The sequence below is a fragment of the Ictidomys tridecemlineatus genome, chromosome 3 (genome assembly GCF_052094955.1).
Source record: "Ictidomys tridecemlineatus isolate mIctTri1 chromosome 3, mIctTri1.hap1, whole genome shotgun sequence".
In the NCBI taxonomy this organism is placed as follows: Eukaryota; Metazoa; Chordata; class Mammalia; order Rodentia; family Sciuridae; genus Ictidomys; species Ictidomys tridecemlineatus.
In genome coordinates, this window is record NC_135479.1 from 141,546,691 (window position 1) to 141,560,267 (window position 13,577).

At 42.9% G+C, this 13,577-nt stretch overlaps 1 pseudogene; it reads left to right on the forward strand.

Annotated features, from left to right (window-relative positions):
* The first annotated feature begins 4,702 nt into the window (after window positions 1-4,702).
* The window catches only part of LOC101978642 (TBC1 domain family member 9-like), a 93,638-nt pseudogene continuing 84,763 nt past the window's right edge, over window positions 4,703-13,577 (forward strand).

Consider the following 13,577-nt stretch of genomic DNA (forward strand, 5'->3'; position numbering starts at 1 on the left):
TTTAAAGCTTCTACCTTACAGACTTGTATACCTGGAAGATATGAACACATTAATAGCACCACAATCACATTTATGTTTTTATATTAACCAAGTTTAGCTCTTAAAGAAATAACATATTACAATGTTGAAAAATAACAGTTGTTGTTTAACCATAGTTATATAATTTTTAATTTATTTAAGATTACTTGCTCAAAAAACTTACATATATAACCAACTTACACAGACCTTCTTTATAACTTACTTAAACCTATATAGTCAACGTACACAGACCTGCTTTATCACTTACTTAAACCCTCTTATTTACTTAATTACGTATACTCTCTTATCCAGAAATACATTTTCCTTCTATTAAATCCATATCTAGAACCTTCTAATTTCTCTTTTCCATATGTTAACCTCCTTTTCTGTTTACTTTTTTAAACAATCCTTGTAAATTTCTGAATTTAGGCAGATTATTTCATAGACATCAACATTTTATTAGTTTTTTTGAACACCTAGAAAAACTTGTAAGCTTAATTTTAAAGACATCTTTACTTTCATCTGTTTACCCAATTTAAATTGAACCATTTAAATCATGTGAATCAAAGATATTTGGATCCATTTTTTAAATTTTCATGAGTGCTCTATATATCTGCCAATTTTCATAAAGACATCATTATTTTCATCTGTTGACAACACATAACACAAGTGTGCACACATAACACAATAGTAAAGGCCTTGTAGATTTTCGCAGGTGAAATCTCCATTGCAATGTTTAAAAACTCCACAGTTGATATCAACACATTGTTGCCCATGTCTTAAAGGGCCAGAAACATATATAAACAAAGACACAGGACAGACAGACAGAAAGGAGCTCCACACTATGGCTGACAGACAGGAACTTTTAAAACAGACCAGATAAGAGAAAAATCTCCCCAAGTTTCTAATTCCCATTTAATTATGACTCCTACACCAGTGGCACCATAGATGTTCCCAAGAGTGGACCAGATGTTCTCACAGAGGGGCAACCAGAAGTGTAAAAAAGTGCAATTTTACTGCATTCGGTGTTCCCTTTTTTTAAGTAGACAGAGATGGAGCAATCCTTACAGTGCAGGGAAAAAAAGAGGGAGTTCCCCAAAGTGAGAGGGGCTTCAGCAGCTGCTGTGAGTCCCTCAGTCCCTCCTTTTACTTACAGGATTAGCTCCTCTGGTTAGGTTCAATCCAAATCACACTGGCATATCTCCTAACTTTCCATTAGTCATCTTTCAAAAAGTTAACCCTCTGCATGCAGTTGTTTGGAGTGCTAGGCTTCCCCAAGAAGGTAGAGTGGGGGCTCCTCTACAGTCCCCTCTCAGGTGCCAAAATTTGTAACTGAAAGTTTGGTTCCTGTCCTCAAAGTCAATTAATGCCAATTTAATAATGAGGACAGGGTTTTGAGAAAAAGAAAAAGGGAGATATCAAAGTTCTTAGATCCCCAGCAGGCATTTCCCTCTGCAGAGGGTGCACTCAAGCCAACTACAGGAAGAAAAGAAAACATTGCTTCTGTAAAGGACGATGGAAAAGCTCCGTAAACTCAACAAGCCCAAACAACCATTTAGCTGTCTGAGATTTTATTAGCAGAATCGTAGTGGCCAGTTGCAGAAGAGAAGGGAGGAGAGAGAGAGAGAGAGAGAGAGAGAGAGAGAGAGAGAGAGAGAAGAGAAGAGGAGAGGAGAGGAGAGGAGAGGAGAGGAGAGGAGAGGAGAGGAGAGGAGAGGAGAGGAGAAGAGAAGAGAAGGGAGAGAGAAAGGAGAGGGGGAAGAGGGAGGAGAGGGGGGAGAGAGAGGAGAGGGGGGAGAGGGGGGAGAGGGAGGAGAGGGAGGGGAGGGGGAGAGGGGGGAGAGGGGGGAGAGGGAGGGGAGGGGGAGAGAGAGTAAGAGTAGGAGAACGAACATGAACAGGGTATTGATATTTATGGGCTTAACACAGGATGAGAAGGAGCAAGGCGAGTGGGCTGTTACTTCTTCATTGGCTGAGAGTTCATGCCACTTCAGGGATTAGAGATGCACCATTCAAAGGTCGCGTCATTCACAGGGATTGGAGGTGATGGTTCATGCGTCATTCAGTATGTCATGGACTTGAGTTCCTGGAAGAGAAGTGCTCCGGGTGCCATCTTTCTTGAGCTCCTGGAAGAGAAGCACTCCAGGCGCCATCTTTACCACCATTCCTCCCTTATTGTTTGGTTTGGGGGTGTCCCACTCCATCTGGCTACTTCCTGCTGAGTAGGGGCGTCATTTAGAGGGAGGGAGGAAGGTCAGTTGGTTGGAGAAGAAGGGTCAGGAGGCCCCATATCCATGCACTGAAGGCATGGATTTCCTCTGGGGAGAAGTCCATGAATGTGCCATGCAACTATGAAAAGAAACAGCATTAATTTCTGGCATGTCATCCAGTCTGTAGGGCTGGTAGAAAAAAGCCTATGCCCAGGAGAAGAACATAAAGCTGAAAACTAAGGGCTTATTTCTTTGGCATGGTGGGGTAGAGATGGCCCTTCAGTGGAGTTGTCATTCAGTATCTTCATCTTTCAGCACTTGATGGAGGTTTCTTGGGATGACTAAATGTGCATGTCGTCTGGCTTGTTGGCAAGTAGCTGGTAATACCTGAGGAAGAGCTGATTGAAAGTTTGGTTAGAGATTTTGTTAATTTGTCCTTGAAGGAATTTTAAAATGCAAGGAAGGAAGACACAGAATAAAAAGATCCCATATAGAGGTCCCAGTATCGGGAGAATCTAGTGGCTGATGGGGTTTGTGAAGAGGTCCCAATAGGATTGTTGTGCCAATTGCTGCTTTCTAAAAAGGGTGTGGGTGTACTGTGTTGCTGTGGGTTCCTAGATCCTATCAGGAGGACCATTCTTATGTATGAAGGGTGGTGCGTGACTGTGAAAAACAGAGCTTGAGAAGGTTATCTGGGGATATCTCACAGTTAAATCTGGGTGATTGTGGGGGTCCTGCAAGGTTGGGAGCTGTGGTTGGATTGTCCTCCGGAGGGCTTGTCACTGGTTTTAACCTAGAAATGTGAATCCAGGGGGTTAGTTTCTTTCCTTCCTGTTGGAGTTTTGCAGTATTGGGTGTACACAGGACTACCTGTAATGGCCCTTTCCATTTTGGGGTTACGGGGGATCTTTCCCCTGGGGAAGAAAAGTAGACCCATTCTCCAGGTTTGAGCAGAAAGGAGGCAGCTGAGGTCTCTGGATCTGGGCATAGCTCAGAGCATATAAGAAAGAGGAGGGGAAGAACATATTGGTCGGGGAGGGGCCAAGGCTGTAGTGAGATTCCCGGGGGGAGAAGGGGACGACCATACATTATCTCAAAGGGGTAAGCAAGGAATGGCTTTTTTGGTAAAGCTCTCATGCATAGTAGGGAAAGAAGGAGGAGTTTAACCCAATCTAAATGAGTCTCTAAAGATAGTTTTATTATGATGTCTTTCATTGTGTGGTTGGCTTGCTCAACCTTACCTGAGGCTTGGGGGCGATAGGGACAATGAAGGTGCCATGGGATGGACAATGTCTTTGCCACATTCTGGGTTCCTTGAGAGACAAACTCAGGCCCATTGTCAGATTGGATTGAAGCAGGCATCCCAAACCAAGGGATTACTTCAGTTAGGAGGATGTTAGCAATTGTGGTAGCCTGCTTATTTGAGGGGGAAGGCCTCTACCCAACCCGAGAATGTGTCTATTAAAACTATTATGTATTTGAAGTTTTTGTACTCTGGGCATGTTGGTAAAGTCGATTTGCCAGTCTGTCCCAGGAATATGGCCCCTAGCCTGATGAGAAGGGAAGGTTCTGGGTTTTAAAGATGTATTGGAATTCACGCTTTTGCATATCTGGCATGAGGCTGTGATTTGCTGTATCACTTCTTTATCCTGGGGAGTCAGAGTAAAGAAAGAGTGGAGAAAGGCTTTGAGAGCCTGCAGACTGGTGTAGAAAATGGAGTGGAGGTAAGTAAAGAGGGCATGTTTAGGTGGGTCTTCGTTATTGGGTAATGATGGAGAGCACATGGCAATGAGAGATCCAGTGAGGTCTGAAAGGGTGGCTGACCTGGCTGCGTGATCTGCTTTTAAATTCCCCTGTGTGACCAGGGAGGAGTCATTTTGGTGTGATCTGCAATGGACGACTCCAAGTTTTTTAGGAAGCTAGGAGGCTTGTAGTAGCTGGGTGATGTATGTGGAATTGGTTATAGAGGTACCCTTTGAGTTCAGGAGACCTCTCTCCTTCCAAATTGCTGCACAAGATAAAAGAATGTGGAAAACATATTGGGAATCAGTATAAAATGTAAGATTTTTCCCTGCTGCCAATTCGCAGGCTTGCATTGCAGCTACCAGCTCAGCCTATTGGTTGGTGGTATTTTCAGGCAGGGGATTGGTTTCTATTACTCATGATAGGGACACTATGGCATATCCAGCTTTTCTAATCCCCCAATGCATAAAGGATGCCATCAGTGAACCAGGTGTAATCAGGTTGGTCTAGAGGTTCCTCAGTGATATTAATTGGGCATTGGAGGAAGTTTTCTAGAATTTCCCTGTATTTATGTATTGGGGACTCTCTTTGACCTTGAGCCTGAATGGATAACAGAGTTGCCGGGTTGAGAGGGCACAGGTTTGGAAGGACACGAAGGAGTCATAGAGGAAAGAGACCAAGAGAGACCAGCAGGTCAGGCCCAGCAACCTTCAGAGTGGCAGACCTGCCCCATGCGCCTGCAGGGTAGGCAGACCTGCGACACACCAGCAGAACAGTTCCAGCGGCCTGCTGAGGGACAGAGCCACCCCTCCCCCCGTACCTGCAAGGTAGGTAGAACTGTGACCACCAGCAGATCAGGCACAGCAGGCTGCTGAGGGGCGGAGCCGCCCCCTCCCCCCGCACCTGCAAGGTAGGCGGACTTGAGACCCACCAGCAGGTCAGGCCCAGCAACCTGTGGAGTGGCAGAGCTGCCCCACGCACCTTCAGGGTAGGCGGACCTGCGACACACCAGCAGAACAGGTCCAACGGCCTGCTGAGGGACAGAGCCACCTCCTCCCCCCACGCCTGCAAGGTAGGCAGAACTCTGACCACCAGCAGATCAGGCCCAGCGGCCTGCTGAAGGGTGGAGCCACCCCCTTCCCCGCACCTGCAAGGTAGGCGGACCTGCGACCCACCAGCAGGTCAGGCCCAGCAACCTGCGGAGTGGCAGAGCTGCCCCATGCGCCTGTAGGGTAGGCGGACCTGTGACACACCAACAGAACAGGTCCAGCGGCCTGCTGAGGGGCAGAGCCGCCCCCTCCCGCCATGCCTGAAAGGTAGGCGGAACTGTGACCACCGGCAGATCAGGCCCAGCGGCCTGCTGAGAGGCGGAGCCGCCCCTGCCCCCCCGCCCCCGCAAGGTAGGTGGACCTGCGATCCACCGGTGGAACAGGCCCAGAGGCCTGCCAGCATGGTAGACATGTCACACCAATTGGAGTAGGGGCCAAGCAGAGCCACCGCCCGCATCTGGATCAGGCCCAACGACTTGAGGGCATGGTAGTCACGTCACCACAATTGGAGTGGGGGCAGAGCAGAGCCGCCACCTGCGCCCGCAGGGGGGGCAGACCTGCGACCGACTGGCAGAGCAGACCTAGCGACCCGCCAGCGTGGTAGACAGATCACCCCAATTGGAGGAGGAGCACAACCACTACCAGCCCTTCAAAGGAGATTTTTCAACTATACAAGAGCAATATAAATAAATAGAGGGAAAATTTCAAAAACACAACAGTTTCACCAAGCAGAAAGAAACGCGAGCAGTATGAAAAGACAAGGAAAGAAAGGACCACAAGCAATGCAGGTCAACTCAACTCTAGAAGAGGTAATAGCTGCAACAGATGGAATGTCAGATAAAGAATTCAGGATATACATGCTTCAGATGATCTGGAGTCTCAAGGAAGACATGAGACAGCAAAATCAGACAATGAAAGATCACTTTGACAAGGAATTACATAAACAAATCCAGGAAGCAAAAGATCAATTACACAGGGAGATAGAGGTAATACAAAACAAACAAATAGAAATCCTAGAAATGCAGGAAGCAATAAACCAACTTAAAAACTCAATTGAGAATACTACCAGAAGAGTAGATCACTTAGAAGATAGAACATCAGACAATGAAGACAAAGTATTTCAACTTGAAAAGAACAAAGACAGCTCAGCAAGACTGCTAAGAAACCATGAGCAGAACATCCAAGAATTATGGGATAACATTAAGAGACCGAACTTAAGAGTCATTGGGATACAGGAAGGCACAGAGCTCCAAACCAAAGGAATAAACAATCTATTCAATGAAATAAACGAGAAAACTTCCCAGACTTGAAGAATGAGACAGAATCACAAATCCTAGAAGCCTACAGGACGCTGAATGTACAAAATCATAAGAGATCCACACCTAGACACACTATAATGAAGGTGCCCAACATACAGAATAAGGAGAGAATTTTAAAAGCTACAAGAGAAAGGAAGCAGATTACATTTAGGGGTAAACCAATCAGGATAACAGCTGATCTCTCAACACAGACTCTTAAAGCTAGAAGATCCTGGAATAACATATTTCAAACACTGAAAAAAAATGGGTTCCAACCAAGAATCATGTATCCGGCGAAATTAAGCTTCAGGATGGAAGATGAAATTAAAACCTTCCAAGATAAACAAAAGTTAAAAGAATTTGCAGCTAGAAAGCCATCTCTTCAAAAAATCCTTGGCAAAACATTACAGGAAGAGGAAATGGAAAATAACAATGAAAACCAACAGTGGGAGGTAGGACAGTAAAGGGGGGAAAATAATCAAAGAGGAAAACAAATTAGGTTTAGTAACATTAATAAACAAATATGGCTGCAAGAACAAACCATATCTCAATAATAACCCTAAATGTTAATGGCTTAAACTCACCAATTAAGAGACACAGGCTAGTTGAATGGATCACAAAACAAGACCCAACAATATGCTGCCTACAGGAGACACATCTGATAGAAAAAGATATACATAGACTGAAAGTGAAAGGTTGGGAAAAATCATACCATTCATATGGACTGTGGAAACAAGCAGGAGTGTCCATACTCATATCAAATAAAATAGATTTAAAGCCAAAGTTAATCAAAAGGGATAAAGAAGGACACTACATACTGCTCAAGGGAACCATACACCAACAAGACATAACAATCATAAATATATATGCCCCAAACATTGGTGCAGCTATGTTCACCAAGCAAACTCTTCTCAAGTTCAAGAGTCTAATAGACCACCATACAATAATCATGGGAGACTTCAACAAACCTCTCTCACCACTGGACAGATCTTCCAAACAAAAGTTGAATAAGGAAACTATAGAACTCAATAACAAAATTAACAACCTAGACTTAATTGACATATATAGAATATACCACCCAACATCAAGCAGTTACACTTTTTTCTCAGCAGCACATGGATCCTTCTCAAAAATAGATCATATATTATGTCACAAGGCAACTCTTAGACAATATAAAGGAGTAGAGATAATTCCATGCATCTTATCTGATCGTAATGGAATGAAACTGAAAATCAACGATAAAAGAAGGACGGAAAAATCATGCATCACTTGGAGAATGAACAATAGGTTACTGAATGATCAATGGGTTTTAGAAGACATCAAGGAGGAAATTAAAAACTTCCTAGAGTTAAATGAAAACACAGACACAACATATCGGAATCTATGGGACACATTGAAAGCAGTTCTAAGAGGAAAATTCATTGCTTGGAGTTCATTCCTTAAAAAAAAGAAAAAACCAACAAATAAATGATCTCATACTTCATCTCAAAATCCTAGAAAAAGAAGAGCAAAACAACAGCAAAAGAAATAGAAGGCAAGAAATAATTAAAATCAGAGCTGAAATTAATGAAATTGAAACAAAAGAAACAATTGAAAAAATTGACAAAACTAAAAGTTGGTTCTTTGAAAAAATAAATAAAATAGACAGACCCTTAGCCATGCTAACGAAGAGAAGAAGAGAGAGAACTCAAATTACTAGCATACGGGATGAAAAGGCAATATCACAACAGACTCTTCAGAAATACAGAAGATATTCAGAAATTATTTTGAATCCTTATACTCCAATAAAATAGAAGATAGTGAAGGCATAGATAAATTTCTTAAATCATATAATCTGCCCAGATTGAGTCAGGAGGACATAGACAACCTAAACAGACCAATATCAATTGAGGAAATAGAAGAAACCATCAAAATATTACCATCTAAGAAAAGCCCAGGACCGGATGGGTATACAGCAGAGTTTTACAAAACCTTTAAAGAGGAACTAATACCAATACTTTTCAAGCAATTTCAGGAAATAGAAAAAGAGGGAGAACTTCCAAATTCATTCTATGAGGCCAACATCACCTTGATTCCTAAACCAGACAAAGACACTTCAAAGAAAGAAAACTACAGACCAATATCTCTAATGAACCTAGATGCAAAAATCCTCAATAAAATTCTGGTGAATCTAATACAAAAACATATCAAAAAAATTGTGCACCATGATCAAGTAGGATTCATCCCTGGGATGCAAGGCTGGTTCAATATACGGAAATCAATAAATGTTATTCACCACATCAATAGACTTAAAAACAAGAACCATATGATCATCTCGATAGATGCGGAAAAAGCATTCGAGAAGGTACAGCATCCCTTTATGTTCAAAACTCTTGAAAAACTAGGGATAACAGGAACATACCTCAACATTGTAAAAGCAATCTATGCTAAGCCTCAGGCTAGCATCATTCTGAATGGAGAAAAATTGAAGGCATTCCCTCTAAAATCTGGAACAAGACAGGGATGCCTTCTCTCACCACTTCTGTTCAACATAGTTCTCGAGACACTGGCCAGAGCAATTAGACAGATGAAAGAAATTAAAGGCATAAAAATAGGAAAAGAAGAACTTAAATTATCACTATTTGCAGATGACATGATTCTATACCTAGCAGACCCAAAAGGGTCTACAAAGAAACTATTAGAGCTAATAAATTAATTCAGCAAAGTGGCAGGATATAAAATCAACACGCATAAATCAAAGGCATTCCTATATATCAGCGACAAATCCTCTGAAATGGAAATGAGGACAATCATTCCATTCACAATATCCTCAAAAAGAATAAAATACTTGGGAATCAACCTAACAAAAGAGGTGAAAGACTTATACAATGAAAAATACAGAACACTAAAGAGAGAAATTGAAGAAGATCTTAGAAGATAGAAAAATATACCCTGTTCATGGATAGGCAGAACTAACATCATCAAAAGGCGATATTATCAAAAGTTCTCTGTAGGTTTAATGCAATGCCAATCAAAATCCCAACGGCATTTCTTGTAGAAATAGAGAAAGCAATCATGAAATTCATATGGAACTATAAGAGACTCAGAATAGCAAAAACAATGCTAAGCAGGAAGTGTGAATCAGGCGGTATAGCGATACCAGACTTCAAACTATACTACAGAGCAATAGTAACAAAAACAGCATGGTACTGGTACCAAAACAGGCGGGTGGACCAATGGTACAGAATAGAGGACACAGAAAACAACCCATAAAACTACAACTTTCTTATATTTGATAAAGGGGCTAAAAGCATGCAATGGAGGAAGGATAGCATCTTCAACAAATGGTGTTGGGAGAACTGGAAATCCATATGCAACAAAATGAAACTGAATCCCTTTCTCTCACCATGCATAAAAGTTAACTCAAAGTGGATCAAGGAGCTTGATATCAAATCAGAGACAAGGCATCTGATAGAAGAAAAAGTTGGCTACCACCTAAATACTGTGGGGTCGGGTTCCAAATTCCTCAATAGGACACCCATAGCACAAGAGTTAATATCTAGAATCAACTAAAAAGTTTTTTTCTCAGCAAAAGAAACAATAAGAGAGGTAAATAGGGAGCCTACATCATGGGAACAAATCTTTACTCCTCACACTTCAGATAGAGCCCTAATATCCAGAGTATATAAAGAACTCAAAAAATTAGACAATAAGATAACAAATAACCCAATCAACAAATGGGCCAAGGACCTAAACACACACTTCTCAGAGGAGGACATACAATCAATCAACAAGTACATGAAAAAATGCTCACCATCTCTAGCAGTCAGAGAAATGCAAATGAAAACCACCCTAAGATACCATCTCACTCCAGTAAGATTGGCAGCCATCATGAAGTCAAACAACAACAAGTGCTGGTGAGGATGTGGGGAAAAGGGTACACTTGTACATTGTTGGTGGGGCTGCAAATTGGTGCAGCCAATTTGGAAAGCAGTGTGGAGATTCCTGGGAAAGCTGGGAATGGAACCACCATTTGACCCTGCTATTGCCCTTCTCGGACTATTCCCTGAAGACCTTAAAAGAGCATACTACAGGGATACTGCCACATCGATGTTCATAGCAGCACAATTCACAATAGCAAGACTGTGGAAGCAACCTAGATGCCCTTTAATGGACGAATGGATAAAAAAATGTGGCATTTATACACAATGGAGTATTACTCTGCATTAAAAAATGACAAAATCATAGAATTTGGAGGGAAATGGATGACATTAAAGCAGATTATGCTAAGTGAATCTAGCCAATCCCTAAAAAACAAATGCCAAATGTCTTCTTTGATATAAGGAGAGTAACTAAGAACAGAGTAGGGAAGAAGAGCACGAGAAGAAGACTAACATTAACCAGGGATGAGAGGTGGGAGGGAAAGGGAGAGAGAAGGGAAATTGCATGGAAATGGAAGCAGACCCTCAGGGTTATACAAAATTACATACAAGAGGAAGTGAGGGGAAAGGGAAAAATAATACAAGGGGGAGAAATGAATTACAGTAGAGGGGGTAGAGAGAGAAAAGGGGAGGGGAGGGGAGAGGAGGGGGGATAGTAGAGGATAGGAAAGGCAGCAGAATACAACAGACATGAGTATGTCAATATGTAAATCAATGAAAGTGTAACTGATGTGATTCTGCAATCTGTATATGGGGTAAAAATGGGAGTTCATAACCCACTTGAACAAAGTGTGAAATATGATATATCAAGAACTATGTAATGTTTTGAACAACCAATAAAAAATAAAAATAAAAATAAATAAAAAGAAAGAGACCAAGAGAGATGGAATTCGACAGGGAGGGAGGGTTTGCAGTTCTTTGTATGTTAGCAAGTCCTTGAGGTGATGAGGGGATTTGGGCTCCAAAGGTAAGCTTTTGTGATTCCTTTAATAAAACATAGGAGGCTGCTAGGGCACAGAGACAAGGAGCCCATCCCCGGACAGTTGGATCTAACTGTTTCGAAAGGTATGCCACCAGAGCAAAGGTGGGCCCATACATTTGTCCCAGCACTCCCAAGCCTTGCCCTTTGTTTTCATGAACATAGAGAGTAAAAGGCCTTTTAACATCTGGCAGGTGTAGAGCCAGTGCTTGTAAGCAGATCTTCTGGAGGGTTCTGAAATGTGGTGCTGCTCAAAGTAACAAGGGATCATGCTTGTTCCCCTTTGCTAGATCATATAATGGTTTGGCAAGTAATGAGTAATTTGGTACCCATGCCCTTAAATAGCCTGCCAGACCCAGAAACAAGAGAATCTCCTCTTTAGTTTTTGGTACTGGAAGGCTTTCAATAAGGCCTTTTCTATCAGTTGTGATAGCTTTCTTTCCTGGGGAAATGTGGAACCCTAAGTAAACAACCTCAGAGAGAGAGAGAGAGCTGCACCTTTTGCAAAGAAACCCTATATCCTCAGTGAGCAACAAAATTCAGAAGGGTGGCTGTGTCTGACTTTGAGGTTTCTAATGAGGGACTATAGGTGAGGAGGTCATCAACATATTGTAGGAGGGTTGAGTCGGGGCATAGAGTTAAAAAATCCTCAAGATCTCCAGCGAGGACTTGTCCAAAAATATGTGGGCTGTCTCAAAACCCCTGGGGCAGAAATGTCCAGGTTAACTGTCGGGAATGTCTAGTTTCTGGATCAGTCCAGGTGAAGACAAATATGTCTTGGGAAGAGACAGATAGTGGAATCAAAAAGAAGGCATCTTTAAGATCAATAACTGAAAAACAAGTGGAGTTTGTAGGAATGGAGGAAAGGATAGTATAAGGGTTTGGAACGAAGGGATATATAGGTCGGTTGAAGAAGTTATTAACCTTAAATCCTGCACCAAATGGTATGTTCCATTAGGCTTTTTTTACTGCTAAAATTGGGGTATTGAATGGAGAATGTGTGGGACAGAGGAACCCCTTTCTTAGTAAGCTCTGAATGATTGACTTTAGGCCCTTAAGATTGGCAGTTGGCAGTGGGTATTGAGCCTGGTTTAGGAAGTGGTTAGTATCTTTAAGATGCACTTCCATGGGAGAGCAATTTGCAGAGGACAGAGTTTTAGTGTCCCATACAATTGGATCTACCATTTTACAGGGGAGGGGAAAATGTGTGTTTTGGTGGTTGCTGGGGTCTCCACACTAGACACAAGGGGGTAAAGTCTCTTCTTCATTGGGGAGTAAAGCTATGACAAATATATAAGTAGGGGACAACAATAAGGGTAAGGTTATGGAGGCCTTCAAGATGGATAATATATCCCTTCCCAGCAAGGGCACTGGACACTGAGGCATAACCAAAAAATGGTGTGAAAAAGAGAACTTAGATGAGGAGCATGTGAGGGGAGGAGTTCTGTGCGGGATGATGGTTTGACCTCCTATCCTGACAATAGGCAATTCAGACGGATAGGAAGTTCCCCAAAACTCTCTCAGAACCGAGAATGTGGCCCCGGTGTCTACCAAAAAGTTTATGGGATGCCCATCCACTCGGATAACCACCCTGGGTTCCTTCTTGGTGATTGAATAGGTCGGGACAGAAGACCCAGGGCCCCGTCAATCCTCAGCCGCTAGGCCCAGCAAGTCACTGGCGGGGTGACTGACCTCAGCTCCCCTCTGGGAATTGGGGCAGTCTGATACCCAGTGGCCAGGACGTCTGCATCTGGGGCACAGTCTGGGTGGTGCCCTGGAGTTAGGGCAAGCTCTAGCCCAATGTCCTTTATCACCACATTTAAAGCAGGGCCCAGGGGGTTCTCGTTGTGGGGGTTGTTGTCTCCCCCTTTTCATAGGTTAGAAGGAGCCCTGTAACACCTGGGCCAACATCTGGCATTTTGGACGTTTTGCTCTTTCATCTCTGTTGTGGTAGACCTTGAAGACCATGGCCAACACCTCAGTCTGAGGAGTCAAGGGTCCCCTTCTAATTTTTTTAGCTTTGCCTGGATGTTGGGGTAGCTTTGTGAGAAAAAATAGGTCATAAGAAGTTGCCTCCCATCTGGGGATTCAGGGTCCAAATTAGTGTACTGAAGGAGGCCTTTGTTAGTCAGTCTAGGAAGACTGAGGGGTTTTCATTTTTCTCCTGGATGACTTCCTGGAGTTTATCAAAGTTAATAGCCTTTGGTGCTGCCGCCTTTAGGCCAGCTATCAGACAGGTAATAAGGTGGTCCCTGCGTCCCAGGTCTTGGGGGTTATTATAATCCCAATGGGGGTCTTGGTCTGGAATCGCCTGGGCCCCTAAGGGATGGTGGGCATTAGTCTGATGAACCTGGTCTGCA